Source organism: Amblyomma americanum, chromosome 9, assembly GCF_052857255.1.
Source record: "Amblyomma americanum isolate KBUSLIRL-KWMA chromosome 9, ASM5285725v1, whole genome shotgun sequence".
Taxonomy (NCBI): domain Eukaryota; kingdom Metazoa; phylum Arthropoda; class Arachnida; order Ixodida; family Ixodidae; genus Amblyomma; species Amblyomma americanum.
This window is the reverse complement of record NC_135505.1, coordinates 70460258-70479548: the sequence shown is the minus strand read 5'-3', so window position 1 is coordinate 70479548 and position 19291 is coordinate 70460258.

Here is a 19291-nt window from a genome sequence, read left to right as displayed (position 1 = left end):
GGCAATGTTTTCGTGAAGCGATTTTACCTGTATTGTATTTCGCGTTGGTTCATAGTAACTTGTTTTACCGTCTAGAGACATAAAGCGGTGCCCATAAAACGTTTGTAGAACCAATTATGAATTACCAAAAACTTGCCGCTCATCCCATAACCTTGGCAAAGAAATTCGACCCTAGCCGACCACTCTTATAACACTTGCGAATATTACCAGTATCAGGTGCATACAAACTAAACATAGGTCAAGTAATAAACATTGTAATTGCAACGAATGATTCCTCTGCTCTTTCACTCTTTAGATCACCACTGAAAGAAACAAGTGGCACAATTAATAATAGATCTAACCTACCCCCCCGCCATAAAACTTATGATCAAGGGCTATTAGAATACAATTGTTCACAGATATGGAATGAAGTTGTCGATGATATCAAACTCAAACATAATTTTGCGGCGTTATTGAAAAATATTTTTCTTGCCTGTCCGAACTGTGGGTTTACATATATTTGTGTTATGGTTTTGGCACTTTCAACTTATTTTTGTCTTGCCTCTACCGCTCGCCACTTTTCCGGAATATTCTGCGCTTTACGTATTTGGTATGCCGAGACTGTAGTAATTACCGACTTTTTTGCTTTTGCTCTTTGAATGCCGGCGATTTCTTTTGTGAATATTGTGTATTTGTAGTAGGTTTTAATACGTTGAATGAAGTTTGGTGTCATTTATTTCACAAAATAAAAAATAAGAGAGAGAATTTCATGCAAAACTACCGAAGCCCACTAATATTATCGAACAACAAATTCAATGTCTCCTTTTTTTAGTAACACAATTTTGGCACAAAGTCATCAACAGCAACGAAAGTTATGCCAAACATGTACTAAATATTGCGCGTTCGTTTTTTCTGATTGTTGTAGTTTTTGCTATTTCTGTCCTAGTGTCATGCGGTCAATGCATGCAGTTTAGTTTTTGCACTGAGCTCAAGGACAAAGTGTTAAAAAAATTGAAAAAGTTGCAGGAAAATAAAATTCCTATAGCTCATTCGTGCAGTAAATGCCCCAAACATCTATTCAAGTTCAGAAACTCGAAATAAGTGTTGAATTTGCTGCTGAGGAATGGTCTCTGAATTCGAAATTTGTGGTTTGAAAATTGTCGCAATGATATGTCTCGAATTCACAATTCTCTTATCCATCTGGAGCATTCTTTTGAGCGTCGTTTCACTGCACAGCGTCCTGAATTCGTTTGTGCAATTTTTCTTCATCTTCCTTTTTTGCTTGTTTCATCACAGCACTGCCAGTCTATCTGCTATCAAGTGGTCGTACATACGATCCAGCGGCAGATTGAAAATGCATCTTGTTTGACACACTTGTTTGTTTGAGGATTTACTCCTTTCGAGCATCGGCACAGCACGAAGACATTGCTGCATTTGTAGTGTAATTATAAAGTAGAAAGCAGTTAGCAGACATCGCAGACTCGAAATATTTGATGACACAAGCAGAACCAGTGAAGGCGGTCAAACGTAATAATACCGCTGGCGAGCCTTAAAATGAACAGATTGAAAGTAACACTTGTGTAGTATTGTCATTAGAGCTTGTGAAGGAAGCCCAATTTAGCTTCTATACTTTGCCTTTATTGCGAAAACAGCGCCTACGCAATAAAAATCTGCATTAAAACCCAATTTTTTTCAGCATTTAACCTACCATCTCCTTTGAATGAGACGGTGGTTTGAAGGGCCGAAATATGATTTTCCTCTTTTCAACAGCCGCGTAAATATGTATACCTTCAAGCGTAAGCATATAGAAATTCGGAACATAATATTAGAACCCAGCGTTTAATGAGACCAAGACGGGCGACTCAAACCAGCTGGATCCGCTTGACGAGCCCGAGACGAAACCAAACACCTCGTTCTCCTCCTCTTCTGCATAGTGATCGATGCCGTCCAAGAGGCTGACCAAATAGACTAAGCATCGCCTCTACATGGGTGTCACACTGTCCCTACGCAGCCGAAGCCCGCAGTGTTGGCTTGAGGGAAACGAGAGCGTTGAGAATCCAACCGGACAGTTCTATTCCAGCCCAGCGAATGCCGGCACGAGCACGAGACACCTGCCAGCCGCCGCGAGGCTCTTGCGGGCGCCCCCCCCCCCATCCAAGCAAAGCCATGCCTCACACACGGCCTAGCCACTGTATGTGGCTACTGCCTACAACATCTCCCCCGAAAGAAAAGCAACCTCTTTGGAGGAATGACGCAACGTCCACACTTGGTGTGCCGGTGGGAGGCGTCAGCGTAGGTTGTTTGGTAATCTTCTAGAGAAATTGACGTCACAGGGGGAGATTCCTCGTAAGGGGCTTCAGTGCAGGTTGTTTGGGAATCTTCCTGAGAAACTGAACTCCCAGGGAGAGATTCGTCGTATGCAACGTCTTGGTAGTCTCTCCCCTCTTTCGCAGGCTTGAGAAAAGGGATAAAATGGGTTCGATTTCGCCGTATAGTGCCGCTCCCAGTGTCAACTATATATGACCTAGGCTCGCTTGCGGGCGACACCATGTTCCATTTTCGCTTTAATTCTGTAAACCATAATTCATCTCCTTCCAGAAAGGTCGGAAGTTGCCGTACGCCATGTCGTCTATCCTAATCTCTTCGCTGCTGTTCGCGGTATTGAGTTTCAAAATTCCGAAGTTTAGTGGCCTCTGGCAAATGAGGAACAAACCTTCCAGGAGTCAGAGGAATCTTTGTTTCCGCAACCGCCTCCCCATCAATAGTTCAGAACGACTGCAACCATTTTTCAATGGAGTTGACCGGCAGGACAAGAGGGTCAGGTACGGGTCTTGGGTCTTCTTGAATGAAGTTTTGACGATTTTTACCGCAGCATCAGTGAGTCCGTTGCTCTGAGGGTATTGTGGGCTTGATGTGACGTGTTTGAACCCGTATTCTTGAATAAACTCGGCAAAGTTGGAGGACAAGAACTGCGGACAATTATCGGAGACTGCAACCTCTGGAATGCCGTGCCAGGCGAAAATTGCATGGCAGTGATTGATCACTGTACTAGATGACAGCTTCTCTGGACGAGTCAGTTCCGGGTATCTGGAGTAATAATCAGTCACGATTAACCACGAGTGGCTATTGAAGAACAGGTCCGTTGCAACTTTCACCCGTGGTCTTGAAGGAAACTCGAAGGATGAGACGGTTCCGATAAAGCCCCCTTCACTGTGGGGTCCAGATGCTTGAACGATATCAACCCGGCGTGACATGCAGACAGACGTGTAGCGGCCCTTTTTGGGGCAGCCCCTGGATACCAGCGTCCGCGTTAGAGACAGTGAACGCGGGTGTCGTTCTTTCCCACACTAACGACACGATCATGGAACGCTGTCAGCTGGACGCTGATGTGGTCTTGATTCCAAGTGCTCTCGGCAGTCGTTGATGTGAGCAGCGATTGTGGGGTGCCTGACTTGCTGTTTGCCTGATGCAACTTTGTTGACGGTCAAAGGTTCGGGGTGAAGCGCCACTGGCAGCTGATGAATGCTTTCGACCTGCCTGACACTCTCAAGCGCCTTCTGAAGAGTAAGATCGGCATTTAGTTGCAGTCTCGCTGACAATTTCTGGTCTTGAATGCCGACGACCAGTCTGTCTTGAACCAGTTCCTCTCGGAAGGTGCCGTACTCACAATAGTTTGAAAGCGTGTGAAGCTACGAAGTCTTCCGAAGTGTTACGAAGTCTTCCACGGATTCGCCGACGTTTTGGATCCTCGTATTGAAGCGTTCACGTTCAAAAATGACGTTTCGCCGCGGTATGAAGTAGCTGTCGAACAGCTTTAGGACGAATTCCAAGTTCTGAGCGTTCCCACCAGAGAGTTTGAAGGTTGCGAAGACGCCATCGACCTGGTCGCCCATCATGTAAAGGAGTGTGTCGACCTGATGTGACCTTGATTTGTCGCAGAGACCGCAAGCCGTGCAGAAACGCTCGAACCACTTCCTCCATTTCGGCCAGGCCACTCAGCAGGAGTCGTGAAGCAGAAGGCTTCGGGCGGTTGAATGACGAAGGACGCCATATACTGGCCGCGTTGTCCAAGCCATAGACGCTGCTGTGACGTGTGCCACCATTGATGCGTATCCGAGCGAAAGGAAACAGCCCCGGCTGGGCTTACTGTTGGAATTGCATTACTTCTGACACCATGTTGGGTTGAAAAAAACGAGAGCGTTGAGACGCTAACCGGACAGTTCTATTCCAGCCCAGCGAATGCCGGCACTAGCACAAGACGTCTGCCAGCCGCCGCGAGCCCCACGTGGACGCCCCCCCCCCCCCCCCACCCGCGCAGCCAAGCCCAGCCACGCAGATGGCCTAGCGACTCCATGTGGCTACTGCCTACAACACGCAAGGCGAGTATTGCGGGGCTTCAGCCGGGCAACTTGAGTCACCTGAGTTGGTGCAGAACAACGGCCGCTTGCCGTGGTACGGGCTATGCGGTAATTGAGCTCACTAATCTTCTGAATAATAACATAGGGTCCTTCGTAGTGGCACAGCAGCTTCTGGGACAGTCCTTGCTTTCGGACAGGCGACCACAACGCGACAAAATCACCAAGGCTGTAAGTGATGTGACGGCGGTGGGCATCGTAGGGCACTTTGTACCGATCTTGAAGGCGAGGATACGAAGGCGGGCAAGGCGCTGGGCCTCTTCGGCGAGACAAGTGTCTCGGCCAAGGGGGAAGTGTGACGCCCAAGAAAAGGCGATGCTTAGTCTATATGGCCGGCATCTTGGTCGGAATTGATGAATATACAGAAGAAGAGGGGAACGAGTTGGTTGGTTCCGTCTCATGCTCGGCAAGGAGAAGGCTGTTGTTTCCGGTCTTAATCGGCGAAGGTGATGTGGGCCAGCAATCCAGGCTTTGGGGCAGTGGCTATGTACCTGGCGGTGCTGCGCTAGCTTGCAAGTTTCTCCTTTTTGTCTATGCCTTCTTGCTCTTGTTCTGGGGTGAATGGGCGCACGACGAGAGCTTCTTCTCCCGGCCAGGGGTTTTCCCCTTGGTCGGCATCTCTTCCTCAAGACCAGCTCCCAGTTGGTCTCTTTTTCCGCAGTGAAGTTTCGAGCATTCCGGTCGCTTTAGTGCCTTCCGATGGAGACGCTATCCGACTGAACAACCCGCAGGACTACAGGCGGCTCTTCAGTCCAGATCGAAGAACTTCAAGCGCATTACTGATGTCCGGAAGCTCGGCAGTTGTGGTATTTTGTGCAGGTCACCGGATAAAGACTGTATTGAAGACCTGCTAAAGTGTACGACCTTCGCCAACCACCTGCTAAGCGCATTCATTCCGCCTCATCTAGCATGTTCCAAGGGCTTGGTCCGAGGGCTCGACTCTCGATTGAGCCCTGTGGAAACGCTCGAGAACCTCTCGTCTGCAGGAGTGATTGCTGTCCATCGATGCAGCAGGATGGTTGACGGAGTAAAAATTCCTACGGAGCCCGTCATTGCCACATTTGCTGGAATATTTTGCCCGTCAGAGATTAAGGCGTGGCCATTGGTTTTTCGAGTAGATGCCTTTAACTCGCGGCCCCTTCAGTGTAAAAAGTGCTGATGATTTGGCCACAGCGGCAAAGCCTGAAAATCGGCCTTACGCTGCTGTACCTGTGGGGAACGTGATTGCAGAGAAGAATCTCCTGAACAGCAAGAGAAACGTTGTTTGTGTAGTGATGCTCACTCTGCTTATTCGCCTGACTGTCCTGCACGAGCACAAGAAGTTCAGGTGCTCGAGATTATAGACAAGTGCAGATGCACGCGGATAGAGGCTTTTGCCGAAGACAAGGAGAAAGTCTCAGGCTACTCTAGTGTGGCCGCCATATACCCACCCATAACGGATTCTAGTTGGTCCCAGGCTATTACAGCGGCAGTTGAGAAGGCTGTGGCAAATGTAATGGATCGCATTATGGAAACCGTGTCCACGTGCATTCCGCAGGTCATAGCTGCTCAGATGACCAATATTCTGCAGGCGTCCACCGCTCCGCTCTTGCCTTCTTTGGCTTCGGAAGCTACTCCTCCCTCTGTATCAATCGATCCCGCTCCACAGGTCCAAAAACAATGTGAGCAGCAAAAGACCCCTCAGGCCTCTCCTTCGAACAACGTTATGGACGCATCCTCTATGGACTGTATAGATATGGAGTCTGATCTCTGCGCCCAGAAATGAAGTGGGTCTCCTCTGAATATTTCAGGTCCATCTTGCCCTCAGTCAAAGATAAAGAAAAGTAACGCAAGTCGAAATGCTAAGACCAGGATTGTAGAAAACGCAGTCGCGACTGCGGTACTCCTGCCAAGATAGGGTTCGTAAGTGTACTCCAGTGGAATTGTCTCAGCTTCAACAGATTTAAAATGCCTATGCAATCAGCTTCTACCAAATTTAGTTGCTTTACAGGAAACATGACTAACTACAAATTTCAATTCTGATCTTAAGGATTACAGTCCGTTCCACCTTGACCGGTCATCATAGGGGGAGGGTTGTTAGTTTTCATCTCTACAAAGTTCTGCCACAGGGCATGCATTTCTTTCCAATATGCGGACAATGAATGTGAAATCCTAGCGGTTGACCTCAGTGTCCCAAGTCAACAGCCCTTTACGGTAGCTGATGCATATTTCCCGCCTGGTATTCGTGACACTCGGCCCCTTGACTCAGTCATGTCTAGTCGCCGATCTCAAATTCCATTACTTGGAGATTTCAATTCGCACTATGTGACGGGGGGCTTTAAAACAAAGAGCTTTGGTTCTAGACTATTTGATCGGGCTTCTGACAACAACTTCATCTGCAACAATTCCGGATTGCCTAAGTTTGTTCGGAGTCAATGCTGCTCTGCCTTGGATTTAACTTTCTCCTTCCCAGGAGGCTTTGTTATGTCTTGGGCGCCTGTTGACAGTGCAACAAACAGTAATCACCTACCGATTAGTTTGCGTGTAAATTAACTTTTCATGAGCGACTTCACCGCACGTTAATAAATTACAGTTGCTTTAAAAACACGCTAAAATCAGCCCTCCAAATCATTTCAGACCCTTGCGATCAGACAAGTGCCGAAAGCAAGGCTGCACATCTATGTTCAGCACTAGATCATGCAAGGCAAAAGTCTGAATTTTTGGTTAAGAGAACCAAGGGTGCAATCGCAAACAATTGGTGGATTGCTGAGTGCACGCGTGCATATAGACGATGGAAAGCAGCTTGGAGGAATTTTCTAATCAATCAATGCCCAAAAAAGTTGTTGGATTATAAATATGTTGCAGCAACATTTAAGCGCACTGTCGCACATGCAAAGGAGGACTATAATACAAATTATAATTTCCTTTCACAATCAGGAAATAAACGAGCTTTTGTTTAATTTCATGAGGCGCAACAAGGTGATTCCAGCGGCTGCCAGCATTGAATCACTCGTTCAGTCCCCTGCTGACATCGCAAAGGCCTTAGAGGATGTTGCTTTTGACCTAGAGCTTCACTTTACATCTGCTCTACCTTCTCCTGCTATATTCACATGCACCTCAAGTGATTTCACGGAGGTCTTTATGTCTGAGCTGTCGCAAATTGTTCTGCACTTATCCCCAGTGGCTCCTGGCCCCGATAAGGCCACTTCATTTATGATCAAAATTTTGTTCAATGAATCTCCTGCAGACCTGTTGGCTCTATTTAACCATTCTAGTAAAGGTTCTTGGATACCTCATGAGTGCCTTCTTGCTGAAATAGTTCCATTGCTTAAAAAAAGGGCAGGACTTAACTTTAGACAACATACGCCCTATTTCATTAACATCGAACCTAGTGAAATTGGTGGAAAGGGTCCTTCTCAGCCATGTCATGTCATTCATTTCGAAAACCGCTCTCTTGAATCCATGTCAAATTGGTTTCAGGCCGGGTTGTTCGATTTGGTGTGTTCATACTAACCTAGAGACTCGTATTAAATTAGCTCGCAATAGAAAACAGTTTGCTGCGCTTGTCACCTTCAATATCAGTAAATCATACGGCAGCGTTGAGCACTCGATTATGTTACTAGGATTACAGGAACTGAACTTCCCAAGCTATTTTGTAGCCTGAATTTCCGTCTTTTTTGGAAAATAGAAAATTTTACTTGTGCCAAAATGGTGTCTCCTCAAGGAGATTTCCACAGACAAGAAGTGTACCGCAAGGATCAGTTCTCTCACTTGTTCTTTTTAAGATTTTTCTAAACTGAATTTAATGCATTTAAATTGTGAAAACGTGTGTGTATGCCGACAATATTGCATTTTTTTGCATCAGCAGGTGACATTCACCCTCTTTATCGAACCCTGCAAAATCACCTCAATGTTTTTACAATTGGTTAGGAAAAATTCATCTGTCTCTCAATGTGAAGAAATGCGCATTGTTAGTATTTCAGGTTTCTGTTCCTGTAAATATCTGCCTGGTGTATAGAAATAACATATTACATCAAGTTCAGACGGTGAAGAATCTCGGAGTAATATACGACTCTACTCTATCCTGGCGGCCACATATTGAGCAAGTTTCTGCAAAAGGAGTTCGGGCCCCTGGCATCCTGCGCAGGCTTTGTAGTGCTAAGTCAGGCATGGGAAGGCATACACTTCTGATGATTTTAAAAATGTACGTCCGGCCAATTTTGGAGTTCTCTTGCGTTTTAATGTTAGGAGCACCTGGCTATAAACTTCGCTCTCTTGTACTATTGGAGCGTGAGGCGTTGCGCCTTTGTCTGGGGCTTCCAAAATATGTCGCCAATGCTGTTCGGCACTTGAGGCGCGAATCGCATCGTTATCAGCCAGGTTTCGCCTTTTAACAGATCAAACATTTTTAAAATTGTGCTACTCACCTCTTCACCCTTCCAGTATAATATTTCTTACTGAACCTTCCGCCTTTTTTGTGCCGCCTGGCTTCGTTTTCATACTGCGCAGATATGTTACGTGCAATCCCTCCTTGATCCTATAAATATTCACTTCACAGATGCCCGCCCAATGTATAACAAATCATCTGTCCAGATTGAATTCGACGACATTTTCCCACCGAATGCAAAGCTGCAGCCCTTGCCGCTTCTTCAGAGTCTCTTGCAGGACCACCTAAGGTCATTTCCCTCTCATGTTCATAGTGCTACCGATGCCTCGCAGGATCGCGAAAAGGCAGGTGTGAGAATGTTTTCGCCTTCACTGGATTTGTAATGTTCTTTCCGTCTTCCTAACTTCACTTCAATTTTCTGGCTGAAATATGAGCAGTAATCTTAGCCTTACGAAAATTATAAACTACCGTTTCTCAGGTCGTGGTTATCACAGACACTCTGTTTATTTGCTCTTCATTATCCTGACCCACGGAGTCTCGGGCATTACGCCTCTTTAAGTTCCTGATTCCGCTTCATCTAAATTCGGCAAGGTTGCTTTGGGCACCAGGTCACATGGGCTTTCCCTTAAATGAGGTTGCAGATTCCTTAGCAAGAGCCTCTCTCTGCGGCCCAATTGTTGCTGTCCTGCCAACGTGTGCATATACAGCTGCGGTGAAGTTTCGCAGCTACACCATATTGCAGGAATTTGCTGCATCGGCTCTTACATCATCTCCCGAATATCAGCATCTTCTGCATCCTTGGAGTAGCAAAGACGTGCTCGCGCAGACTAGAGGTCTTTTTCACCCGGTTGCGTTGCCGGGTTCCTCTTCTAAATTTCTACCTTCACAGATCTGGCCTGGCGGCTTCCCCACTGTGCCTTTTTTGTACCGAACTTGAGACAATAGATAAATTCCTGCTGTTGTGCCGCCGCTGCTCTTTTGAGGAAGCGTCTTTTCCAAATTCTATTTCATCAACATGCTTGCCTGTGTCCTCCGTGGTTGTTCTTTCCACTGGCGCTTCTTTGCTTGGACGAAGCGACAGGAGCGTACGCTCTGCTGTGCAAAATTATCTGCAAGAAACGCAGCGACTCCCATTATAATTTCTTTTTCCCGCTCTCAGTCAGTACGACATTAAAACATTGCAGGCATTGTATACTATTATGCTCATTAAGCCATTGTCCGGTCTTCGATCTCCAAGTTAACAGGACCCCTGTCGTTCTGTCTTCCAATCTATCAGACTACATACGATTACCACTTCTTTTCTCGTCAAAAATTTCCCGTATCCAGCAATCAATCGCCTGTGTCTTGGCCACTCCCTCATAGTGGGTATGTGCCAGCAACGTCTGAGGCCTTCCTTCCTTCCTTCCAAGAGGACTCAGCTGGTTTCAGTCGCCCGTCGTGGTCTGAATAAATCCCTGGTCGTAGCATCTTGGTGAAAGGTGCCGGGTATAAAGGTTCCCCAAAGACGGATCTCCAGCTTGACCTACGCCGGAGTCGTCGCATTGTTGGTCGGCTGGCTTCTATTCCCATGATGTCCCTGGACGGCGACGCTCCCAGGTCTGTGCCCAGCATTTCGTGGCAGCATTACCGGGAGCCACGGTCGTTCGCGGGTTCACCCAGCGACGACGTCGATGAATGGCTCACCCAATACCAACGAGTGATTCGCTGCACTAAGTGGAACCCCTCTGCCCGACAAGCCAACGTCGTCTTTTCCCTAACCGACACGACCCTGACGTAGTACGGCAACCTCGAAGATTCGTTCACGACATGGAACCACTTTGTAGAGGGGCTCAAGAAGTGCTTTGTTGGCTCAGTCGCGAAGAAGCAGCGGTCTGAACAAGCGCTTGCGAAAAGAGCTCAGCTTCCCGGTGAGATATGTAGGAGGTACATTGAAGAAATCAGGTTACGCAAGGTCATCTTCCCTCTCATGACAGAAGAAGACAATTTGACCACTTGCTTAAAAGATTTGCCGAAGACATTTACAATTTTCTTATCTGAAAAGAAAGTCTGGAGTCCGTGTCTAACGTCATCCAGCACTGTCGGACGTTTTAGACATTGAAAATGCGTCGCATAACACCTAAATTTGGACGCCGGGTTGACGATGGTGGCAGCTGTAGACACATCATCATGTGATCTGGCCTTCATGATCCACCAGATAGTTAGAGAAGGGTTGACCAGGTTGCTGGAAGTCACTCGGAATTCCTAAGCCCTCTATCCTGTGCATCCCACGCGCCCTATTCCGCGAGACGCCGTTAATGTGGCGGACGTTGCGGAACGCCGCGTACGCCGAGAGCTGCGGCCCAGCAACATACGGCGATTGCCCTGGACCTCCGGTCCAGCTTTTACCAGCCCACGCCGGCCACATACGACGAGCACTTCCGCCCGAGAGCTTCGTATGATGACTACTTGCCGGCGCAGCCTGATCCTTGTTCCTCTCGTGTGTGCTACCGCTGCGGTCAGCCCGGCCAGATCTCCCGATTTTGTCCCCGCCGACAACCGTCCCATTACGGTTCTTGTACCTATCCTCCGCGGCCTGATTACCATCTTGGTACCCGTACCTGCAACCCATGGCTTGCTCAAATGCAGAATCGTTCGCTGCCATCAGATAGAAGTGTGACACCGCCTCCAGCTTTCCGCACTCCACGATCTCTATCACCCCGACGCCGCTCCTCCTCGCCTCAGCCGTAAAACTAGTCGGCGCGACCGATGGGGGTGAAGTCGCTGGAAGTCTACCGCCGGGAGATACCCCAGCCTGTTGTTACGTTACGAAACAGAGTGAATGTGCTAGTGGATGATGGTGTACCTGTGTTGGGTTTAGTGAATACAAGTCCTACGGTTTCAGTTATGAGTGCTGTGTTTTTGTGTCGCCTCGGAGGTATAGTTTTGTTTCGAGGGGACGAAAATGTCCAGTTTTGTGGTGTCAGCGGCAAACCGTTGCCGGCACTTAGACTTTGTAGTGTTTCGGTTTCCTTGAGTGGTCAAGTGCTCAGCATGGAAATGAAGGTGCTGTCTCGATCGACACACGATGTTATTCTTGGCCTCGCCTTTTTGCAGATGTGTGGCGTTAACGTCGATTGTCACACCGAGGAGCTGAGCGTCGGCAAATGCTTCAGCACTGGCCTTGTGGAAGGCTCGCACAGTGGAGAGGATGTGTTCTGTGTTACCCGATATAGTGTTCTGCCTCCTTCTTTGGCTGTATGCGTACAGGTTTCCTGCCCCGATACCACTCTCGGCGTGTTTGATGCATCCTTGAAGGTATTGGTGAGCGCTACCAAAATACGGAAAGGGACGAACACACAAGACAAGCGCTCACCAATACCTTCAAGGATGCATTACCAACTAGCCCCAGTTGTAGCTCTTTTGACGTGTTTGATGCGACTTTGGAGCCAAACTATTTGTCCTGCACGAAGAAGAATATTTGGCTCCTCATGCCATGGTTTCCTTCACCAACGTACGCACTCCACTGTGTACAGTGAATTGTTCGACAGAATCTGTAGTACTGCCTTAAGGCACGAAGTTTGTGTTATCTAGCCACCACTCGCCAGAATCTGTTGCCTTGTTTACCGACGCCTTGGGCGCAGCTGCGCCAGAGCTTTACGACGAGTCGCAGTGACTTGCATGATGGGCAACTCGACTTCCCCGCATGAGCGCCGTGCTCGGTTGGCCGTCCTCCTACGACACTCCACTGTGTTTGGCTTCTCACTGCATGGTGGCCAATCTTCCATCCCCTATTCTCAGATCCTGCACAGAGTTGACACTGGCACCCCACATCCAATCTGACAATAGCCCTACAGAGTGTCACCCTCTGAGCGCAAGGTGATCAGTGAACAAGCGAAGGAGATATTAACCAAATGTGTTATCTAAGAGTCGTAGAGTCACTGCGCTGCTTCTGTAATTTTTCTTCGAAAGAAGGATGGATCATGGCGTTTCTGCGTAGACTACCGTCGCCTAACGCCGTCATAAGAAAAGAAGTATACCCGCTTCCTCGAATCGACGATGCCATCCACTGCCTTTTTTTCAGCCTCCTACTTGTGTCCTATTTACCTACGGTCGGGGTATTCCTATCCTTATGCATCCCGCAGACCAAGAGAATACAGCGTTTGTTACGCCTTACGGGCTGTATGAGTTTAATGTAATGCCATTCGGCCTTTGTGATGCGCCCGCCACCTTCGAGAGATTTATGGACACTATACTTCGTGGTTTGAAGTGGAAAATATGCATGTGCTACCTAGACGACGTTATTTTCGGAAAGACATTCAGTAAGCACAACGGCCGTTTCGCTCTCATCCTGGACTGTATTCGCAAAGCTGTCCTTGTGCCTAACTGTAAAAAGTGTCACGTTGCTGCGCGTGAAGCATTAGTGCCTGAACACCTTGTAGACAAGGACGGTGTCAGACCTGATCCAGCCAAGACTGCAGCTGTCGAGTCGTTCAAGCCACCACAGTCTGTCAAAGAGCTGCGAACTTTCTTGTGCTTATGCTCATACTTTCGCCGCATTATTCATCGCTTTGCGGGCATCGCATACCCCCTGACAGGCCAGCTTCAGAAAGATGTGGCTTTCGAGTGGACCCATGAGTGCGACTCCGCTTTCCGCCACCTAAAATTGCTTCTTACGTTCTACCCTGTACTTCGCCACTTCGATCCCTCCGCCAGCACAGATGTTCATACCGACGCCAGCGGTGTTGACCTCGGCGCTGTGCTTGTCCAGCGCTGCGACAACAAAGGGCACGTTGTTGTTTATGCGAGTGGCTCACTCAGTAAGCCGGAGTGCAATTATACGCTCGCCCAGCAGGAATGCCTCACCGTAGTGTTCGCCGCGCAGCGTTTCTGTTCCTATCTGTATGGACGCCCGTTCATCATCGTCACCGACCATCATGCCCTCTGCTGTATAGTTAAACTTCGTTTCCTTGTGGGCGCCTTGCATGGTGGGCTCTCCGGCTACAAGAGTTCCACTACACAGTCGCCTAGAAGAGCGGTCGCCGGCACGCTCACGCGGACTATCTTTCGCGGTTGCCCCTTTCTGAGACGGAGTCTAACATCCATGATTTCGACCACTGCGTCGCATAGTATCAGCGTGTTTTCCTGACCTCACCACATTCAAAGCGGGACAGCAGAGAGATTCAACCCTGCGGTGTCTTCTTGCGGAGGCTGAAGACACCTCCGGCTCTAACCACTTCTGCTTGCGAGATGGTCTCCTATGGAATAAAAATTATTTTTCAGCGGGATGTGCTTTTTCGGATAGTTCCGGACAGCCTGTGCCCCTCTGTCTTGCAGGCCGTGCAAAACGACCCTACATCTGGATATCTTGGGTCAGCACGAACGCTCCACCGTACCCAGGCCCGCTTCTATTAGCCGAAAATGCGGGCCAAGACTGAGCGGTAGGTCGCCAGCTGCACTCAGCGTCAACAATGCAAGCGCCCCAATAGCGTCGCATCTGGTCACCTTCACGCTGTGACACCAACTACCGCACATTTCGAGCAAGTGGGCCTAGACCTCCTTGGCCCATTTCTCAAATCCTATCATGGGAGCCGCTGTATAGTAGTTTTTGTTGATTACCTTACTAAGTATCGTGAATTGGCCGCCATAACCTACCGCACTGGGTGTATACAAAATCATGATGATGACTGGATTTGTATACTCTAGTCGTTTATTAATTTTTTGCAGTTTTTAATGTGTGTATTCAAAACACTGGCACTTTGCAAAAAAGGAGAATTATGTGAAGTGGGCCTCTACGAGAAGGGAGGCACAAAGAAAAACAGCTGATAGATGACTACAAATGAAGAAAGCCGTTGAAACATTGAGCTTACAAATTTGCGGATAACATTTAGAATCACATCATTAATAAAGAACAAATTTGAAAAATGAATATTCCAACCGTTTAAACAGGGGTATTCTAAATGCGGCTAGCAATCTATAGAAAACCGGGCATAATGACATGTAAACCACAGAACTGGTTCTTCTTTGAAAACTGATGAGTAATGTATGATAGCGGTGCTGGCGGAAAGGTAATTCCTTTCGTTGATGGGTTGCCCTGCCGCGGTGGCTCAGTGGTTAGGGCACTCGACTACTGATCCGGAGTTCCCGGGTTCGAACCCGACTGCGGCGGCTGAGTTTTTATGGAGGAAAAACGCTAAGGCACCCGTGTGCTGTGCGATGTCAGTGCACGTTAAAGATCCCCAGGTGGTCGAAATTATTCCGGAGCCCTCCACTACGGGACCTCATTCTTCCTTTCTTCTTTCACTCCCTCTCTTATTCCTTCCCTTACGGCGCGGTTCAGGTGTCCAACGATATATGAGACAGATACTGCGCCATTTCCTTTCTCCCAAAAAACCAAAAAACCAATTATTTCGTTGATGGGTCATGGAAGAGTTGGCAGACTGGAAACCCTAGTTTCTCCGGACAAGTGCCCGAAGCTGACATTGTTAAAGATTCATTTCACTTTCATTTTAAAACAGGGGTGTTACATAAGGGGTGGCAACAATTAAAAGCACAGATTCACAATAACAGGAAAGTTTTTACATTTTCAGCGAAAAGACTTGGGCAAGTGATGATGGCAACGTTGTTTGGAAGGTCGTTCCAGTCTGCGGCTGCGCGAGGAAAGAAGGAATTATAAAAAGCGATGGTGCGTGAGCGTGGACAGGCAACTTGTGGGTGATGGCTGGTGCGATGAGATATGCGTGCTGGGGGAAGAATATAAGGTGCGACGTGCATAGGGCTGTGGAAGAATTTGTGGAATAAAGACAGGCTGGCAATGCGACGGCGGAGCGATAAGGGTGATAATCCGGATGCTGTTTTTAAGGAGGAAACGCTGATGTCATAAGAGTACAACGAATGAATGAAGCGAGCAGCGCGATTTTGAACAGATTTGAGGGCATTGATGAGGTAAGCTTGATGAGGATTGCAAATGGGCGATGCAAATTCTAGTTTGGACCTGACGAATGATGTGTAAGTTAACAACTTGACATGTTTTGGAGCATGGTGAAGATGGCGCTTGAGGATACCTAGTGTCTTGTTTGCTGACGATATTATGTTAGTAACATGCAAGCTCCAAGAAAGATCGCTAGAAATTGTTAAGCCTAGGTACTTGTATGACAGAACTAGTTGTACGGGAACGGCTGATATTTCGTAAGAGAAAATTAGAGGATTACGGTGGCGGCTTATGGACAAAAGATTACATTTACGTGGGTCAAGTTCCATTAGCCACTTATTACACCACTCCTGAACAGCATTGAGATCATTTTGAGGAGAAGATTGGTCAGCAGTGGAGGGAATAGCACGATAAAGTACACAGTCGTCAGCGAACATGCGTATGTTAGATGTTACGTTTGAAGGCAGATCATTAATGTACACGAGAAACAGTAGTGGGCCAAGCACAGATCCCTGTAAAACACCCGACGTTACTAGGAGTGAGTTAGAGTTCTTATTGTTAATGGAGACAAACTGCATACGATTAGTTAAAAACTCTTCAATCCACTTCAAAATGTGGGGGTGCAAATTTAATTGGGAAAGTTTTATCAGGAGGCGTTTATGGGGTACTTTATCAAAGGCTTTTGCAAAATCTAAAAATATGATGTCAGTCCGTAGATTACAATCAAGATTAGCATGCAGATCGTGAATGAACGTAGCAAGTTGGGTCTCGCAGAAATAACCCCGACGAAACCCGTGCTGAGTAGGTTGAAAAAAGTTCAAATCAAGGAATGCCATGATATGGGTATAGATGACGTGTTCCATGATTTTGCAGGGAATTCTAGTTAGAGAGTTGGGACGGTAATTAAGTGGCGAGTTCTTGTTACCTGATTTGTAGACTGGAACGACCTTCCCAATTTTCCAGTCTATGGGCAGTTGACCTGTGAAGAGTGACTGAGCGAATAACAAGCACAACAGAGATGAACATATATCTTTGGTATTAATCAGTATTTTAGCGTTGATATTGTCGGTTCCTGCATAGGATGAAAGTTTAATGTTTTCAATTAGTGACGAAATTCCTGCTGAAGAAAATCTAAGAGAAGGCATAGCATCTTGAATAACTGGGGCGTTTGGAGGAAATGTTGGATCTGTTTAATTAGTAAACACGGAAGAAAAGGCTACGTTGAACATATTGGAGCATTCTGTTTCGCATACAGTTTCACCCTAACCATCGGTGAGGGAAATAGTTCGTGTGTTTTGGGAGTTAATGATATGCCAGATCCTACGGGGGTTAGTTGACAACATTTTAGGCAGATCGAAGTTGAAAAAGGTGCGCTTGGCTTCTCGAATACTTGATAAGTACGTTTTTTCGGCTGCATAATATTGGTTCCAAGCGTTCTGACTGGGAAGCAACTTGGCCGATCGGAAAAGACGCTTCTTTTTATTTTCAAGGCGTCTGAGTGTATTTGTGAACCATGGGTTTTGAGGGTTAGTTCGTATATTGATGTTCGGAATAAACCTGTCGACCAAATCGTCGATTTTCCTCTTAAACAAAGACCAGTTATCATGAATGAATCTTTGAATAAAGTTCGATTGAAATGCTGGCAAAAATGCGCGAAGTTCATTATTTATTGCTGTATAGTTTCCTTTATCGTATAATCGGATAGTTGTTTTAGTTGTTGCGCGTAAGGATGGTTTAATCGTGAAGCCAGCATGTATGACGTGATGATCGCTGACTCCTGGTAGATACATGATAGAATGAACGCATTCAGGGTTAACCGTTAATAATAGATCAAGAATATTTGCGCAGTCTTCGGTTACACGAGTTGGCTCGGATACAGCTTGAATGAGATTAAAATTAAGGCAAACGTCTAGAAATTCATTAGCATCCTTATTACCTGTAGCGGTTAGATTATTCCAGTCGATACTCGGAAAATTGAAGTCTCCGAATAGGAGAGTGCATGTGTTAGGGTGTTTGGCTTTAATTTCATTCAATGCGTTATTAAGATTTCGCGGGAAATCTGGGCGGTTAGGAGGCCTGTAGCAAACGCCGATCACAACTGATTTAGGTGAAGCGTGGCATAAAACCCATATTATTTCTATATCTGATGAAAGGTTAATGGCTGAGCAAGATAGGTCTCGAGGGGTGGCAATCAGTACTCCTCCTCCCCTTCCATCTGGGCGGTCTTTGCGAAAAACACAGAAATTTGGCAAGTCAGCAAGCACTTCACTATCGAAAATATCGCTGTTAAGCCACGCGTTTGTGAAGACTAGTATGTTACTGGCAGATAAAGTGACGATATGGGAAAGAATGTAGCGCTTTGAAATGAAACTTCGCAAGTTAGTAAAGATTGCTGACAATGAAAGGGCTTCTTGGTGTACATGCCTAGAACGATCTGTCGACAGGGGCTGAGATAGTTGCTATTTTACCTCTTTGACTGTTTGTGATGATTCATCGAATATGTAGCGTTTAGGACCAATGTGTAATGTTTTCAAGCGCAAAGAGAACTTATCGGATACCGAATTGGCAAAGGCTACAATGTGTTTGCGGGCGTTACGGACGGGAAGGGAGAAGTCTTCGCCAATACTGTAGTTGGTGCCTTTCAGCTTATTTCCTAAGGAAAGGATGCTTTCTTTAGTTTTCGATGACGTGAATTTAACGATGATTGGCCGGGTGCGATCAGTAGAGCGGCGCCCGAGGCGGTGAGCACGCTCGATTAGATTGGGTTCGATGGCAAAACCTAGTTGAGTGGAGCAATGGCGAATGACTGTTTCTTCCGAGTCCGCATACGTTTCAGGGGGGTTAGTGTCAGGAATATTGTATAAAAATGAGATTGTTACAGCGAGACCGATTTTCTGCATCGTCCATATGTGCTTCCAGTTTGTCGACCTTGCAGGTAAGTTCAGTGTTTAAAGTTTTCACGGCGTCGATTTCAGAATGGAGAGTAGAAAGTGTGGCGTAGTGTGATTCTAGAGTGTCCATGTGCTTGTTTAAGTTGGACAAGGTTGTTTCGGTAGTTTTCAGTTGGTGTTTAATGTCCTTCTGATCTGAAATTAATGTAGCTTGTCCGGTAGTTAGTTTCTGGAGCTCGGAAAGTATGCTGTAAAAACGGTAGGGGCCTTGGTTAGTTTCAACATCGCCTGACAATAGTAAAAGAAAACGAAAAACACGTGACCACTCAGCAGCAATACTACAGCAGCACTGAGAACTCGGCAGCTGCATTAAAAAGTAGTTACTAGTTCTTTTAGCAAATTGGGAAAACTTATTACTAACCTGCATTGTGAAAAGTATCGAATTAGTAGCCTGCGCTGATGCACAGCTACCGAGACCACAGAGCGGCGGCGATGACCGCAGGGGCTTTGTATGGCTGATAGAATTAATAAATATGGTTTTGCAAGGAGAAAGGTAAGTGGACACTGAACAAAGATTTTTTTTGTGACGTGCTTACGTGATCCTTGCGTCTGATCTGACAGCGACGACTTCAGGCTATTGACGCTAAATTATCGATCATATTTTCATGTTATAAATACGTGACATGCGGTTCGGAATGTTGTCCAGTGAGTGGAATTAAAAGGCTTGATGGTG